Here is a 12,401-nt window from a genome sequence, read left to right on the forward strand (position 1 = left end):
AGTGCACGCACGCGCACGCACGCGCACACACGCGCAGGAGCTAGCCTATGAACAGTGACTGAGTGAGTGTCCCTAGTACAGTAAGTAAGTAGTAACAGTCAGGAAGTACAACTAGAAATTACAACTTAATCAGATTCAGTAATCAGTAGTAATCACAAGGAAAAAGAAGTGTGTGTACACTACAGACAGTGCACGCGCACACACACGCAGGAGCTAGCCTATGAACAGTGACTGAGTGAGTGTCCCTAGTACAGTAAGTAAGTAGTAACAGTCAGGAAGTACAACTAGAAATTACAATAATCAGTAGTAATCACAAGGAAATAGAGTGTGTGTACACTACAGACAGCGAGTGCACGCACGCGCACACACGCACAGGAGCTAGGCTATGAACAGTGACTGAGTGAGTGTCCCTAGTACAGTAAGTAAGTAGTAACAGTCAGGAAGTACAACTAGAAATTACAACTTAATCAGATTCAGTAATCAGTAGTAATCACAAGGAAATAGAGTGTGTGTACACTACAGACAGTGCACGCGCACACAAACGCAGGAGCTAGCCTATGAACAGTGACTGAGTGAGTGTCCCTAGTACAGTAAGTAAGTAGTAACAGTCAGGAAGTATAAACTAGAAATTACAATAATCAATAGTAATCACAAGGAAATAAAGTGTGTGTACACTACAGACAGTGAGTGCACGCACGCGCACACACGCGCAGGAGCTAGCCTATGAACAGTGACTGAGTGAGTGTCCCAAGTACAGTAAGTAAGTAGTAACAGTCAGGAAGTACAACTAGAAATTACAATAATTAATCAGTAATCAGAAGGAAATAGAGTGTGTGTACACTACAGACAGTGCACGCACACACACACGGTCACACGCAGGAGCTATGAACAAACAGTGACAGTGAGTGTCCTAGTTAGTCCTAGTACAGTTATATAACTACAGTACAAAATACAATCACTCAGTAGTACTAGTAAAGGACAGCAGAAATACTGGTATAGATGAGAAGAAATAAACTAACAGAGGACAGGAGAGAACAGCTGAGCTGCCCACACAGGCAGGCCCTGAGGCCTAAAGTTGTGTAAGCTTGCCTGCAGCAGCTGGCTCTCTAGTAACACACAAGCTACTAACTAAAATACAATGTCTATCTAACTAACAACAATATAGGTGTATATAGGAGGTGTATGTGAGCAAAAACGCTAGGTGAATGACCACAATAAAGCTCTTGCTAAGCCAAAGCACAAAGGAGCAGATCTCTCTCTGTACAAAGTCAGGCAAGGACGGAAAAACCGAACATGGCGGCCGCTATTTATAGGGTAGGGGCTGGCCAGGGTCCCCCTCAGTGATTGGCTGCCGTCAGAGGGCCTGGGAGCCCTCTGATTGGCTCTAAGGACATCAATCTGGGCTATGACGCTATTCGAGCTCGGTATTCGAGCTCGAATAGTGCTGTTAGCTCGAATAGCGCGAATAGTGAATGTGCTATTCGAGTTCACTCGAATAGCCCATTCGAATATCTCCAGCTATTCAGGGCTCGAATACCGAGCTCGAATAGCTGAAAAAGAGCTCGAATATTTGAGCTACTCGAATATTCGAGCTCTGCTGAGCACCACTGTTCACAGGAGCCGTCTCTAGGGGAAGCTGCACGGCTCCCCCTAGTGACGGCTCCTGTTAATGATTCAATGAGTCATTCCCCATGACTCAATGAGTCATTAGCAGGAGCCGTCACTAGGGGAAGCCTCCCGGGAGAGATGTCTGCAGATCGTGCTGCCACCACCGCGGCTGCCGCTGAGTAGGTGAGCGTCTCTGCGCTAACTTTTCATTTACAGGTGTAGCTGACATGCTGGAGGCGGAGGACCACACAGCAGACCACACAGCGCTGGAATCCATAGAAAGGTGAGTTGCTCTGCAGTTATTGTTACCGGGGGAGCGGACCGGCAGACCACACAGGGGGACAAGGCAGGGAGTCCCCGACAATGCGGCGGATCAGCGGTTGGCATCGGCAGGCAGTTCTGAAGTCGGGGATTCCCTGCCTTTGGAATATAAGACGCAGGAACTTTTTCTTCCTATTTTTGGGGGAGAAAAAGTGCGTCTTATATTCCAAAAAATACGGTATATTCTTATGAGATGATACTGTTTACAGAAGGGTTTAACTAGTTAACCAATACATTTCCCCTTAAAGACCAGAGCAATTTTCACTTTTCAGCAATCCTCCCTTTAATTCACCAATAGCTTTATCACTACTTATCACAACAATATGATCTGTATCTCATGTTTTTCTACACCGATTAGGCTTGCTTTGGGCATTTTGCTAAGAACCATTTTATTGTAAATGCATTTTTTATGGGAATAATATTAAAAAATCATTATTTCTTAGTTTTCAGCCATTATAGTTTTAAAATAATACATGCTACCATAATTAAAACCCTTGTATTTTATTAGCCCATTTATCCTGGTTATTACACCATTTAAATGATGTCCCTATCACAATGTATGGTGACAATATTTTATTTGGAATTAAAGGTGTATTTTTCCATTTTGTTACTGTCACTAATTACAAGCCTTTTTTTTGTGTGTGCAAAATAATAGTAATATACCCTCATGACATACATATTAAAAAAAGTTGAGTCCCTAAAGTAACTATTTATGTATTTTTTTAAATGTTTAAATGTTTTATAAAAGTGTTTTATTTTGGTAAATATGGGAGGTGGTAAGGGGTTCATTAATGTAGTATTTTATGTATTTTTATATAATGGGATGTGTACATAGGTGTAATTTTACAATTTGGCCTCTAGATATTCCCCTTACTTTATTTCGATGTGTGTATATCATTTACTGCACACACAATTTACAGGAAGTAACGCGTGAATGCTTTACTTTCACTTCCTGTCAATGAACACGGCATGTCATTGACGTCGGTTTCATTGATCATGGACACTTAGATCAGTGACTGGGAACTATGTTCCTGTTCACTGATCTGTGCATTAACAGGCGGGAGCTTTAGAATTTTGGCGGGTGTACGGGCAGGAGTGATTGGAAGCGCGCATAGCGGCAGTAGACAAATATCTACATCCCTGGGACTTCAGATTTAGCTATACTTCATGCTGCACAGTAACTAGTTAAACGTGATGGGAAAATAGATATGTTTAAATTTAGAGTCTCATTAGATGTGACCAGTTTGAAGAAAAAATATCTTAATTTGACAAATCCAATCTGACCAAATGTATTGATCCGTCTGTTGCAGCACTATACTGCTAAGGAAAAATAGAAACTTAACATTCATCTGATTTATTAAAATGTTTTCATTACTTTCATGATGGAGTATACAGGAAGTGCTTTAGTTCCACAGCGTTGAGATGATTTGTTCAGACAAAGTTGGTGATGAACTAATGAGGGCCTCGCACTATACAAAGAAATCATACTAATTTTTTTAAAAATCTTGACCAACCTTCACAAAACTATGTAGTGTAAATATTCACCCAAACCTTATATGTACAGGTAGTCTGGGGTTAATGGATCAGATAGGGATTGTAAATTCGTTCTTAACCCCGATCCATTCTTAAGTTGGAATAGGTATAGTCCCTGGTTAATGAGCAAGATAGGGACTGTAAGTTCCTTCTAGTTTCTCCCATACCTTCCCTATAAAGATTCCATGGTACCTAGTGCTTCCCCCCTCCCTCCCCAATATAGCTTCCCTGGGGATCTGGTGCTTCCCCCCATTTAGCTTTCCTGGTGGTCTAGTGTTTCCCCCCTCCCTCCAACATACATCTTCCCTGGTGGTGTTAGTGGCCCCTGCATGTTGTGTGTACTCACACAACATGCAGGAGATTATGTTGGACACTAGAGTGAGTGGTTAGGGAGGAAGCACAATGCTGGACTCCTGCTGGGAGGTGAAGGAAGCACGGTTTCCAGCTGCACCTATATTTTGAATGATATAGTTATCTGGGGGCACGGGGCAGTGGGGTGTGCCCCACGGCAGGGGGGGGGTTCTTTCCACATTCTCTCAGGGCCAGCTCCTGGAGATGACTTCATCAAAATTAAGCAGTGGGATCGGCAGGCCATTTGTATTGGCAGAGCATTCATATCTCAGGCATTCATAAGTCAGGGACTCCCTGTATACTGTAAAGTAACAGTTGTTCTCAATTAATCAATTAAGAAAACATTAATTTTAATTTAGACACACTGTGTCATTTTATTTTTCTTTTCCACATGATCACCTCCTCCTTTTACAATGTTTTAATCTTTGTTGTAGTAGCATCACACTCCTCAGCTATAGGTTGGAGGAAATGAAAATGTGAATGCTGCTGGACAAACAGTTACCAGCATTCTGCAGTCATATGACAAGTGTGCAGGGAGAGAAGAGATTAACCTGACAGATGCAAGTTAAATTGCACTTAAAGAATACCTTGTAGTGGCCATACATCAGGTGACTTGGAGGCTATTCAACCATCCGATTCAATTATAATAATCGAATCAGATGAAAATCGGTGCTGATCGACAAAGTGGCCGAAATTGGTCACATGAATCGGTCGGACATGCTGCAAGACGTAGGGCTGAGTTGCTCAATTGGGTGTGCGGCGGTAATGGCTAGGGATATGAGCATGTTTCCCCAGTGTATAAATGTACATGTGTGCATTTACACATTATCTGTCCTGTGTCACGGTGCCCATCCATCTTCCAACAGTGAAGCATACTTTTCATTGACTGTAGCATGGGCAGCATGGTGGCATAATGATTAGCACTTTTGCCTTACAGTGATGGGTCCTGGTTTGAATCTCAGCTAGGGCACTAGGTTGTGCGTTCTCCCCATGTCTACATGGATTTCCTCTGGACACTCTAGTTTCCTCCCACATCCCAAAGACATACAGATAAGTTAATTGGCTTCCCCTAAATTGGCCCTAGACTATGATGCATATGCTACACGATACATACATAGACATATGACTATGGTAGGGATTAGATTGTGAGCCTCTCTGAGGGACAGTTAAGTGACAAGACAATATACTCTGTACAGCACTGTGGAAGATGTCAGCGCTACATAAATACAAAATAATAATAATAACTGTATGCTTCTCTGTATATGACACGATGCCCAGATAACATGCAGAACACAATGAATGTAGCCATTTTTAAATGCACTCTAGAGACACCTGTGCACATGCTAGATTACTGGCTGAGGTGACCCAAATGATCGCTTTGGCTGTGGTGCCTGAATCGAGACTTCAGCTGAGTTCTGTCCATTTCCTCTTCTAACTGTATTCTGACGTTTGTATCACACTATAAACCTTAACCTTGAACATCTGAACATTTTTGGAACTGAAAATTGTATTAAGTGTTGCACAAATTGATTCTGGTTCTACTTTAAAGGAAACTTGAGAGGTAATGAAAGAAAAAATGTATATATACCTGGGGCTTCCTCCAGCCCACTTCAGTTTGATCGGTCCAGTGCCATCTTCCCAGGCCGCCTGGATGGCCCAGTAATTCCACTAGTCAGGGCGTACAGCCCAAGCACAGCTCAGCCACACATGCACGCCCCATCATACTCCTGTCACTGGGAGAGTTCTATGTCTGCCAAGTACTACTGTTCAGAACGCTTCTGGCCATAGAAGTGTGACAGAAGAGAGCGCCCAGTCATAATGTGCCTGTGCCGACTGGCGCCAACTGGCGGAATTACCGGGCCACCTAGCGGAGGATCCAGGTGGCCTGGGAATATGGCAAGGGACTGATCAGCCTGAAAGGTGCTGGAGGAAGCCCCTGGCATGTATACATTGTTATTTTGCTCATCTCAGGTACATTTTAAGTCTAAATATGTTTACATAGGAAAAGGAATATTTATGCTTTAGAACCACCAGAGTCACTTGCTCTGTTGTGAGAACGCATCCAAATTTCTCCAGCCGTGCCATGCATAGGGATTCGCATGCGTGATGCAATATTTAGCAGCCGACCATCTTTTTTTCCCTCCCACATATGAGTTGGGCAGCAGCCTATGGATTTCAATAGACTACATTTCCACGTCTGAATTCATATGCAGGGAAATGTTGTGAATGGCCACTAGGAGAAACGAGTGTTCAGTGTTTCCATCATTAGACTGTATAGAATTAAACAGAAATTGCAATAAACTTGGTCAAATATGTATACTCATGTTACCCGTTCACAAATACACCATTTTAATTGGTGTCATATTAAAATACACTTTAATGAGGAAGAGAAATGCCTTTTTTGAGGAATTTAGATTATCCAAAATAAAATAATTTTACGCATTAAAAATGCATTAACAATTTAGCGGTTTCTGTGCGGAACCAATGCTGAGCACACACATCTGAACTGGACTTGGCCCATCATTTGTCAAACTCATCCTAGGAATATCTGGAAGCAAACAACTGTGCTGAGATTTCATTCCAGCTACTCATTTTTCTGTCACCTTTACTGAGGACTCCAAAAGAAAGGTCACTGCTCAGGACCAACTTCCACTATGGATTAGTTTCATTAGCTGCTGCTTCACCAGCATATGCTGAAACCAAGGCTGCTTTTTAATTGCAATAATCATCTTTTATCTGCATATTATTTTCTGCATAGTTTAAGGTTCATGCATTACCTGGAATCTTTGGGGAAGATTGTTCTATAAAACCTGCCAGTTTATTAGTGGTCAGACTGATCTATTGCTGGATTATCCAGGGCTTTACAGCAACCAAGTGTGAGATTACACTGTTGTCTCCCATAAAGTGAAATGTCAGGGCATTTATTTTCCTTTCTCTCCATTCTGTGTGATTCAAAGGCTTTACTCTAAACCAGAGGTATTTATCTTCACTTTTCATTTTTCATTAACCTCTGATATGATTTTTGTGCTGTATAACCCTATACCATTAATTTGCTGTGCAGCTTATCTGGAAAAGCCTTAAATGCTCATTTAGTAGTATTATAATTAGGTGCAGCAGCATTGTTGTTGTTGTTATACATTTATATAGTGGCAGTCACATAGCCATTAGGCATTGCAGTAAACAGTACATTGTATTGATAGGTAATATGTTGTAATATTTTCTAAAGTTCTAAAATCAGATAATAGTAATAATAATGTTGTGATTAGACTCAGGCTAGATGCACACCTAAAGTCTCATACATACTTACCAACCATCTGTCCAACTATCTTCCAAACTTGTCAGTTAAAAGATAAGTTGGGTGTGTGTATAACAGGTTGTTTGCCAGATCCATCCAGTGGATCAATCTGACCAACTATTATGCAGGTTATTGTTTTTGAATGTGGACATGTTGTGAAGTTTGTAATTTAGCTTGCATGCAAATTATTCAGGTGAGTTGGCTGTTTAGTTGGTTGGTTGGTGTGTACGTACTTGTCAGGTAAACAACTTGTTGTGTGGTTGGTCATGTTGTGCGGTTGGTTGTGCATTAATTTGGGCGTCTATGAGCCTTAACAGTTATGGTAATCATGTGGCAGGGATTCCCCCCACTCAGTGATGTACTCCCTGCTGGGCAGGAAGTATGTCGCTGGGATTCCCATTGGTCTGTGCATCTGTGCGCGGCACCATGCTCATGTCATTCACGCTCACTGCGTTGCCCATTGACTTGCATTACTGCATGATCTGTCTAGTAGGCACGGTTCATGCAGTACCCCGCTGCAGACTTTGCGACGGCATTGCAGCAATGTCTCCATAAACGTGCATGTCCCTTGCGATGAACTGCGACGGCGAAAGTATCACAGTGCAATGCACCACGTCCATTGTGCAAGGGGCCTCAAGGGAGGTATTGAAAGGAATTCAAAAGACAGCCATAACTCTTTTTCTACTGAGTATAGACTTTGGAAGATTATCAACTGTGCAAAACACAATCCGACCTTCATCACATGACTGTACAGCTGAGCAAGGCCCATCATGCCTCTTCCTCTCAATGAATAGTAAAAAGGGATACAGACGGGCCACCTCCCATTGCAATGAGCTAGGTAAGGGTGCTTACACATATATAGTTTTGATTGGCCATTGCTTGGCCAATGTTCCCACTTCCATATAACATTAGGGCTTACAGATTTCAAATACAATCTGTATTGTGTAGGTAAGCTCTGATACTACATAAAAGTGGTAACATATTCCAATGATTGGCCAATCAAGATTGAATGTCTGCAAACATTAAATTTTAATTGTTAAAAAGGAACACTTTACAACTGTTTGGCTGCTTATCATTGGTTAAAAAGTTGCCAAATGACGTGAAAAGATAATGAGCAACAACGTTACGATCCGACCTGCCAAATTAATTTGGGTGATTATTGTTCACACAAGACTGTGTGTACAAACTTTGTTAGATCGTGAACGATTTTTGTATAAGTGTATAAAGAACATTGCCTCATGAACGAACATCGACGTTAGTACGCATGCACGTCTTCTATTCATAAACAACTGCATCTTTGTTATATAAATATATATATATACGATTGTTATGATTTACGTAGTTTGATGGTATCCTTTACTAGTTGGAAAACATTTAAAAACAGAGCGTTTCACTGCATGCGTGTATGCACTATGGTCCTCAGCAGAGTCCGCCAGTGGGGGCCACCACAGGCAAGAACCTAGCATCTGTTAAGCTGCTCCCAACCGCCCTCTGCACTTCACTAGTTGATACACTGCAATAGATCAACTTAGCCAAGGGCATTGTTCTTTCCTTTTCTGTTGGCTCTCTACTCTCCTCTGTAGAAAGAGAACACAACACTAGCCTACAGACTAGCAACGCATCTATACAGAACTCAGCATGAATCGTCACCTGAGGGACTGAGTCCCGATTCCTGTCCGGTGTTAACTGAGAGGTCAGTAAGACTCAAAGTTGATGTTGAATGTCAATAGCAGAATAGCAACTGCAGACTGCTATGCAGTCTGTACTTTTATGAATACAACAAAGGAGTACTGATTTTAATACTTGTAAAACTTGCTATTGATGTCTGTATGTGAACTATTCATAGCTAAAATAAAATGGAAAGACAATGTTTTCAGATATTTAAATAAAAAACTATTTGTTTTGCACTAATAAACATCAAATATTTTTTTTTAATGAGAGTGGAATTTCAATGTAACATTTGCAGAGGTATTTCAGCACCGCAGTACCTGCACAAAGGATTGGAGATGGAAAGTATGTTTACAAGCAGCAGCTCTGATGCTTTTCTAATTTGTTTTGTACGTTTGAATTTTTTAGAATAATAGCACTGCTCAACAACAGTTTTGAGAATAAGAATATTATTTAATTCTAAATGCTTTAAAAAAAATTCTGTTAAGCATCTTCATTATAGCATTCAATTAAGGAAATTACTATATTTCTGTCTATATCATATACCATCTATGACATGCTGCTAACATGGACCATGGCAGTGTAAAAATGTTTTTGGAAATGATCCAATGTAGAAAATATAAATGGAATATCTATAGAGTAGAAAGTCATTGTGTAGTTTGCTTAGGCTGTTTCTTTGCATGAAAGAGCTTTTGTTTTCCTCTTTCAAAGCAAAAAAGATCAAAGTGCCTTATTATTGATAAAGTGCAGATTTATATTGAATGGTCTATGCCTACTTTAAGTTGAAAATAGAAAAAAAAATGTATTATTGTAGATAAACTGGACTGATCATTATTTTTGTGAAAACATATCTTTTATGAACATCCTGAAAATGTACTGTGTACAGAAAGTGATAATCATATAATGCGCCTTTAATTGAAAATCACTGTTGCAGCCACCAAGCTTTATAAAATCTTCATTTTTTAAGTGGGCTATACTCTTTTAGTATATTTTGAGATGTTCTTGAGAGTCCGATTTGTAGCTGGATTCACTGAATCGTGCAAATGCTTTTGCGCATGAAATTACTACTGAAATGATGTGTGACTGAACTGGCAAAAGTACATGTGCTGCCATAAGTGGATTTGAAGGTGAGACATTTTTCTTAGGATCTGCAATTAAAGTTTTATAATTTGCTTATTATACATAATATCCAAATTTTGTTGCAGCTTTTAATAGCAAGGATTTAAAAAATAAGGAGGTAGCCAAATTAGAATTAATCACAGGAATTGAACTCCTATATAGGTTGGGCGTTTTATTTGGAAGTCAAACTGTAAACTCCTGCTTTAAATGAGCACACAGCAAGTTCTTTTTATGAGAGAGGATTCAGATAATTTAAAGCCATAAGCTAAGTGTACACAAGAAATCTTATTTGCTGTGTATGAAAGTTTCCTAATGAACAAACACCATTTTCCAATAATAATGTGACATACATTCTATACATAAAACATAAAACAATGTTGCAATAGTGTATCAATAGAAGTTCACTAATGTTGATATTTGTTCATAATGTAATGTTCTTTACATACTAATTTTGCTACGCTTGCGTTCTTTTACATTGCTCACAATCTAACAATGTTTATACACACAGTCTCCTGTGAATGAGAATCTCCTGAATTAATCTGGCAAGTTGGTTTTCTCAAATGCCTAAAAAATGTAATTGCACTTTATCTTATTCACATCATTTGTTACCCTTTTAATCATCAATAATGGCCTGGTCCATTGGGCTGCACACAGCAGCTTTGTACTTTCCAATGTAGTACAAAGCTAGCTGCTTCAGTGGTCAGACTGATGTTATCAGGGTTGTAACAATACCCTCTGTGGAAGTCCTGGGGGATAAGGGGGCTCAGTCCTGAGGTGCATGCCAGGGTAGTGTTGAAGCGCATAATAGCTAATTAAAAAAACACGACCCAACTCACCCCTCTTACCCTCACCTCCCGATTCCTGTGTGTGCAGCCCTCCCTCCCCCACCCCTGAGATATTGCAGAGGAGCACAACCCCACTAAAAGCTCACTGACTGCACCAGTTGTAGTCCACTGCACGTTTGCGGCCCCAGCTGCGTGCCTCCATGATCACACTCCCTTGGCCAGGAGCACTTTACACATGCATAGAACCCTCCTGGCCACAGGTACATGATCAAGGAGGTACACAGCCCAGTCTGTGCATGTGCAGTAGTAGCCCCCTACCTGCGATTTTCAGATGGGCACATTTTCATAGGGAACTGGGAGAAGCCCAGATAAGTAAAATATAACTTGTTCCCCTATCTCAAGTTTACTTTGAAGACATACTCTAGACTCCAGGTGCCTGGCTTGCTGGCACAGGGCACTCCGGTGCACGTCATCAGTAAGTTGCATAAACACAATTAACCCTATGAATGCCGTACTCCCATTCTATCTGCTAAAAAATTTTGTTAGGGGGGGTCTGCAAATTATTAACTCTTCAGATTAGGAAAGTTAGTCATCCTGAAGGTCTATTTTTGAACATGCACCCAATTGTAAAGTGTGTTTTTTTTTTACATTTTCTAGATTTTAACAAAGTTTAAAAAGGACAAACAAATAATTGACATCTAATCAGTCTATGGGCAACATTTTAATGACAGGTTTCTTTTCTGCCCAAATACATTTAAATATTATTTTGAGGCTTTTTGCATCTGCTAATTTTAGGGAGATGGAAAGGAAATAGTAGCGATTAGGGATGCTCATTCGGATTTCGCGGAAATGCAATTTCTGTATTTCCGAATGGAAATTGCATTTGCACATCGGAATTCAAAAATCGGTGATAAAAGTCGGTAGGCGGATTTTTGCGGAAATCGCGGAAATTTTCGCTGAAATTTCCGTCGACTTTAACATTGATTTTTCTCAGAAAGTACAAGGTCTTTTTGAAAGAATTTTTTTCGTCTTGTTCCCACTCTTCTGCTCAACAAACCCTGGAAATTTGGTGTTTCTACGGGGGCTTTGCTATTAACTGTTGAAATCGGTGGCCATTAACTGCAAGGTAAAATGCAGAAAATCTGCATTACCAATATGCGGTATGCCACCAACTTTAGAGATTAATAGCAAAGCCCCCATAGGTGCATGAAACATCACATTTTCAGGGTGTGTTAAGCAGAAAAGTGGGAACAAGAGAAAAACATCTTTCAAAAAGAACTTGTACTTTTTGAGAAAATCAATGTTAAAGTCGGCGGTAATGTAAAATGCAGAAATCCGCATTACCGATATGCGGTATGCCACCGACTTTAGAGGTTAATAGCAAAGACCGCTTAGGTGCTAGAAACACCAAATTTTCAGGGTATGTTAGGCAGAAGAGTGGGAACCAGAGGAAAAAAATCTTTCTAAAAGACTTTTCTTTTGAGAAAATCAATGTTAAGGTCGGTGGAAATTTCTGCAACAATTTACATCGGAATGCGGAAAGCGGTAGCGGTAATCGGCAATGGCGGAAAGCTGATTTTCCGCAAAGGTGGAAATTGGCAACTCCAACCATCCCTAGTAGAGATACAGAATCGTTGAGAGCACTATCAGTTTTCCTGTCTATCCACAAGGTCTTGTATTTATTTCTTTATTCCATATAGAGGAATTACTGAGGCATTACT

The sequence above is a fragment of the Hyperolius riggenbachi genome, chromosome 1 (genome assembly GCF_040937935.1).
Source record: "Hyperolius riggenbachi isolate aHypRig1 chromosome 1, aHypRig1.pri, whole genome shotgun sequence".
NCBI classification, from domain to species: Eukaryota; Metazoa; Chordata; class Amphibia; order Anura; family Hyperoliidae; genus Hyperolius; species Hyperolius riggenbachi.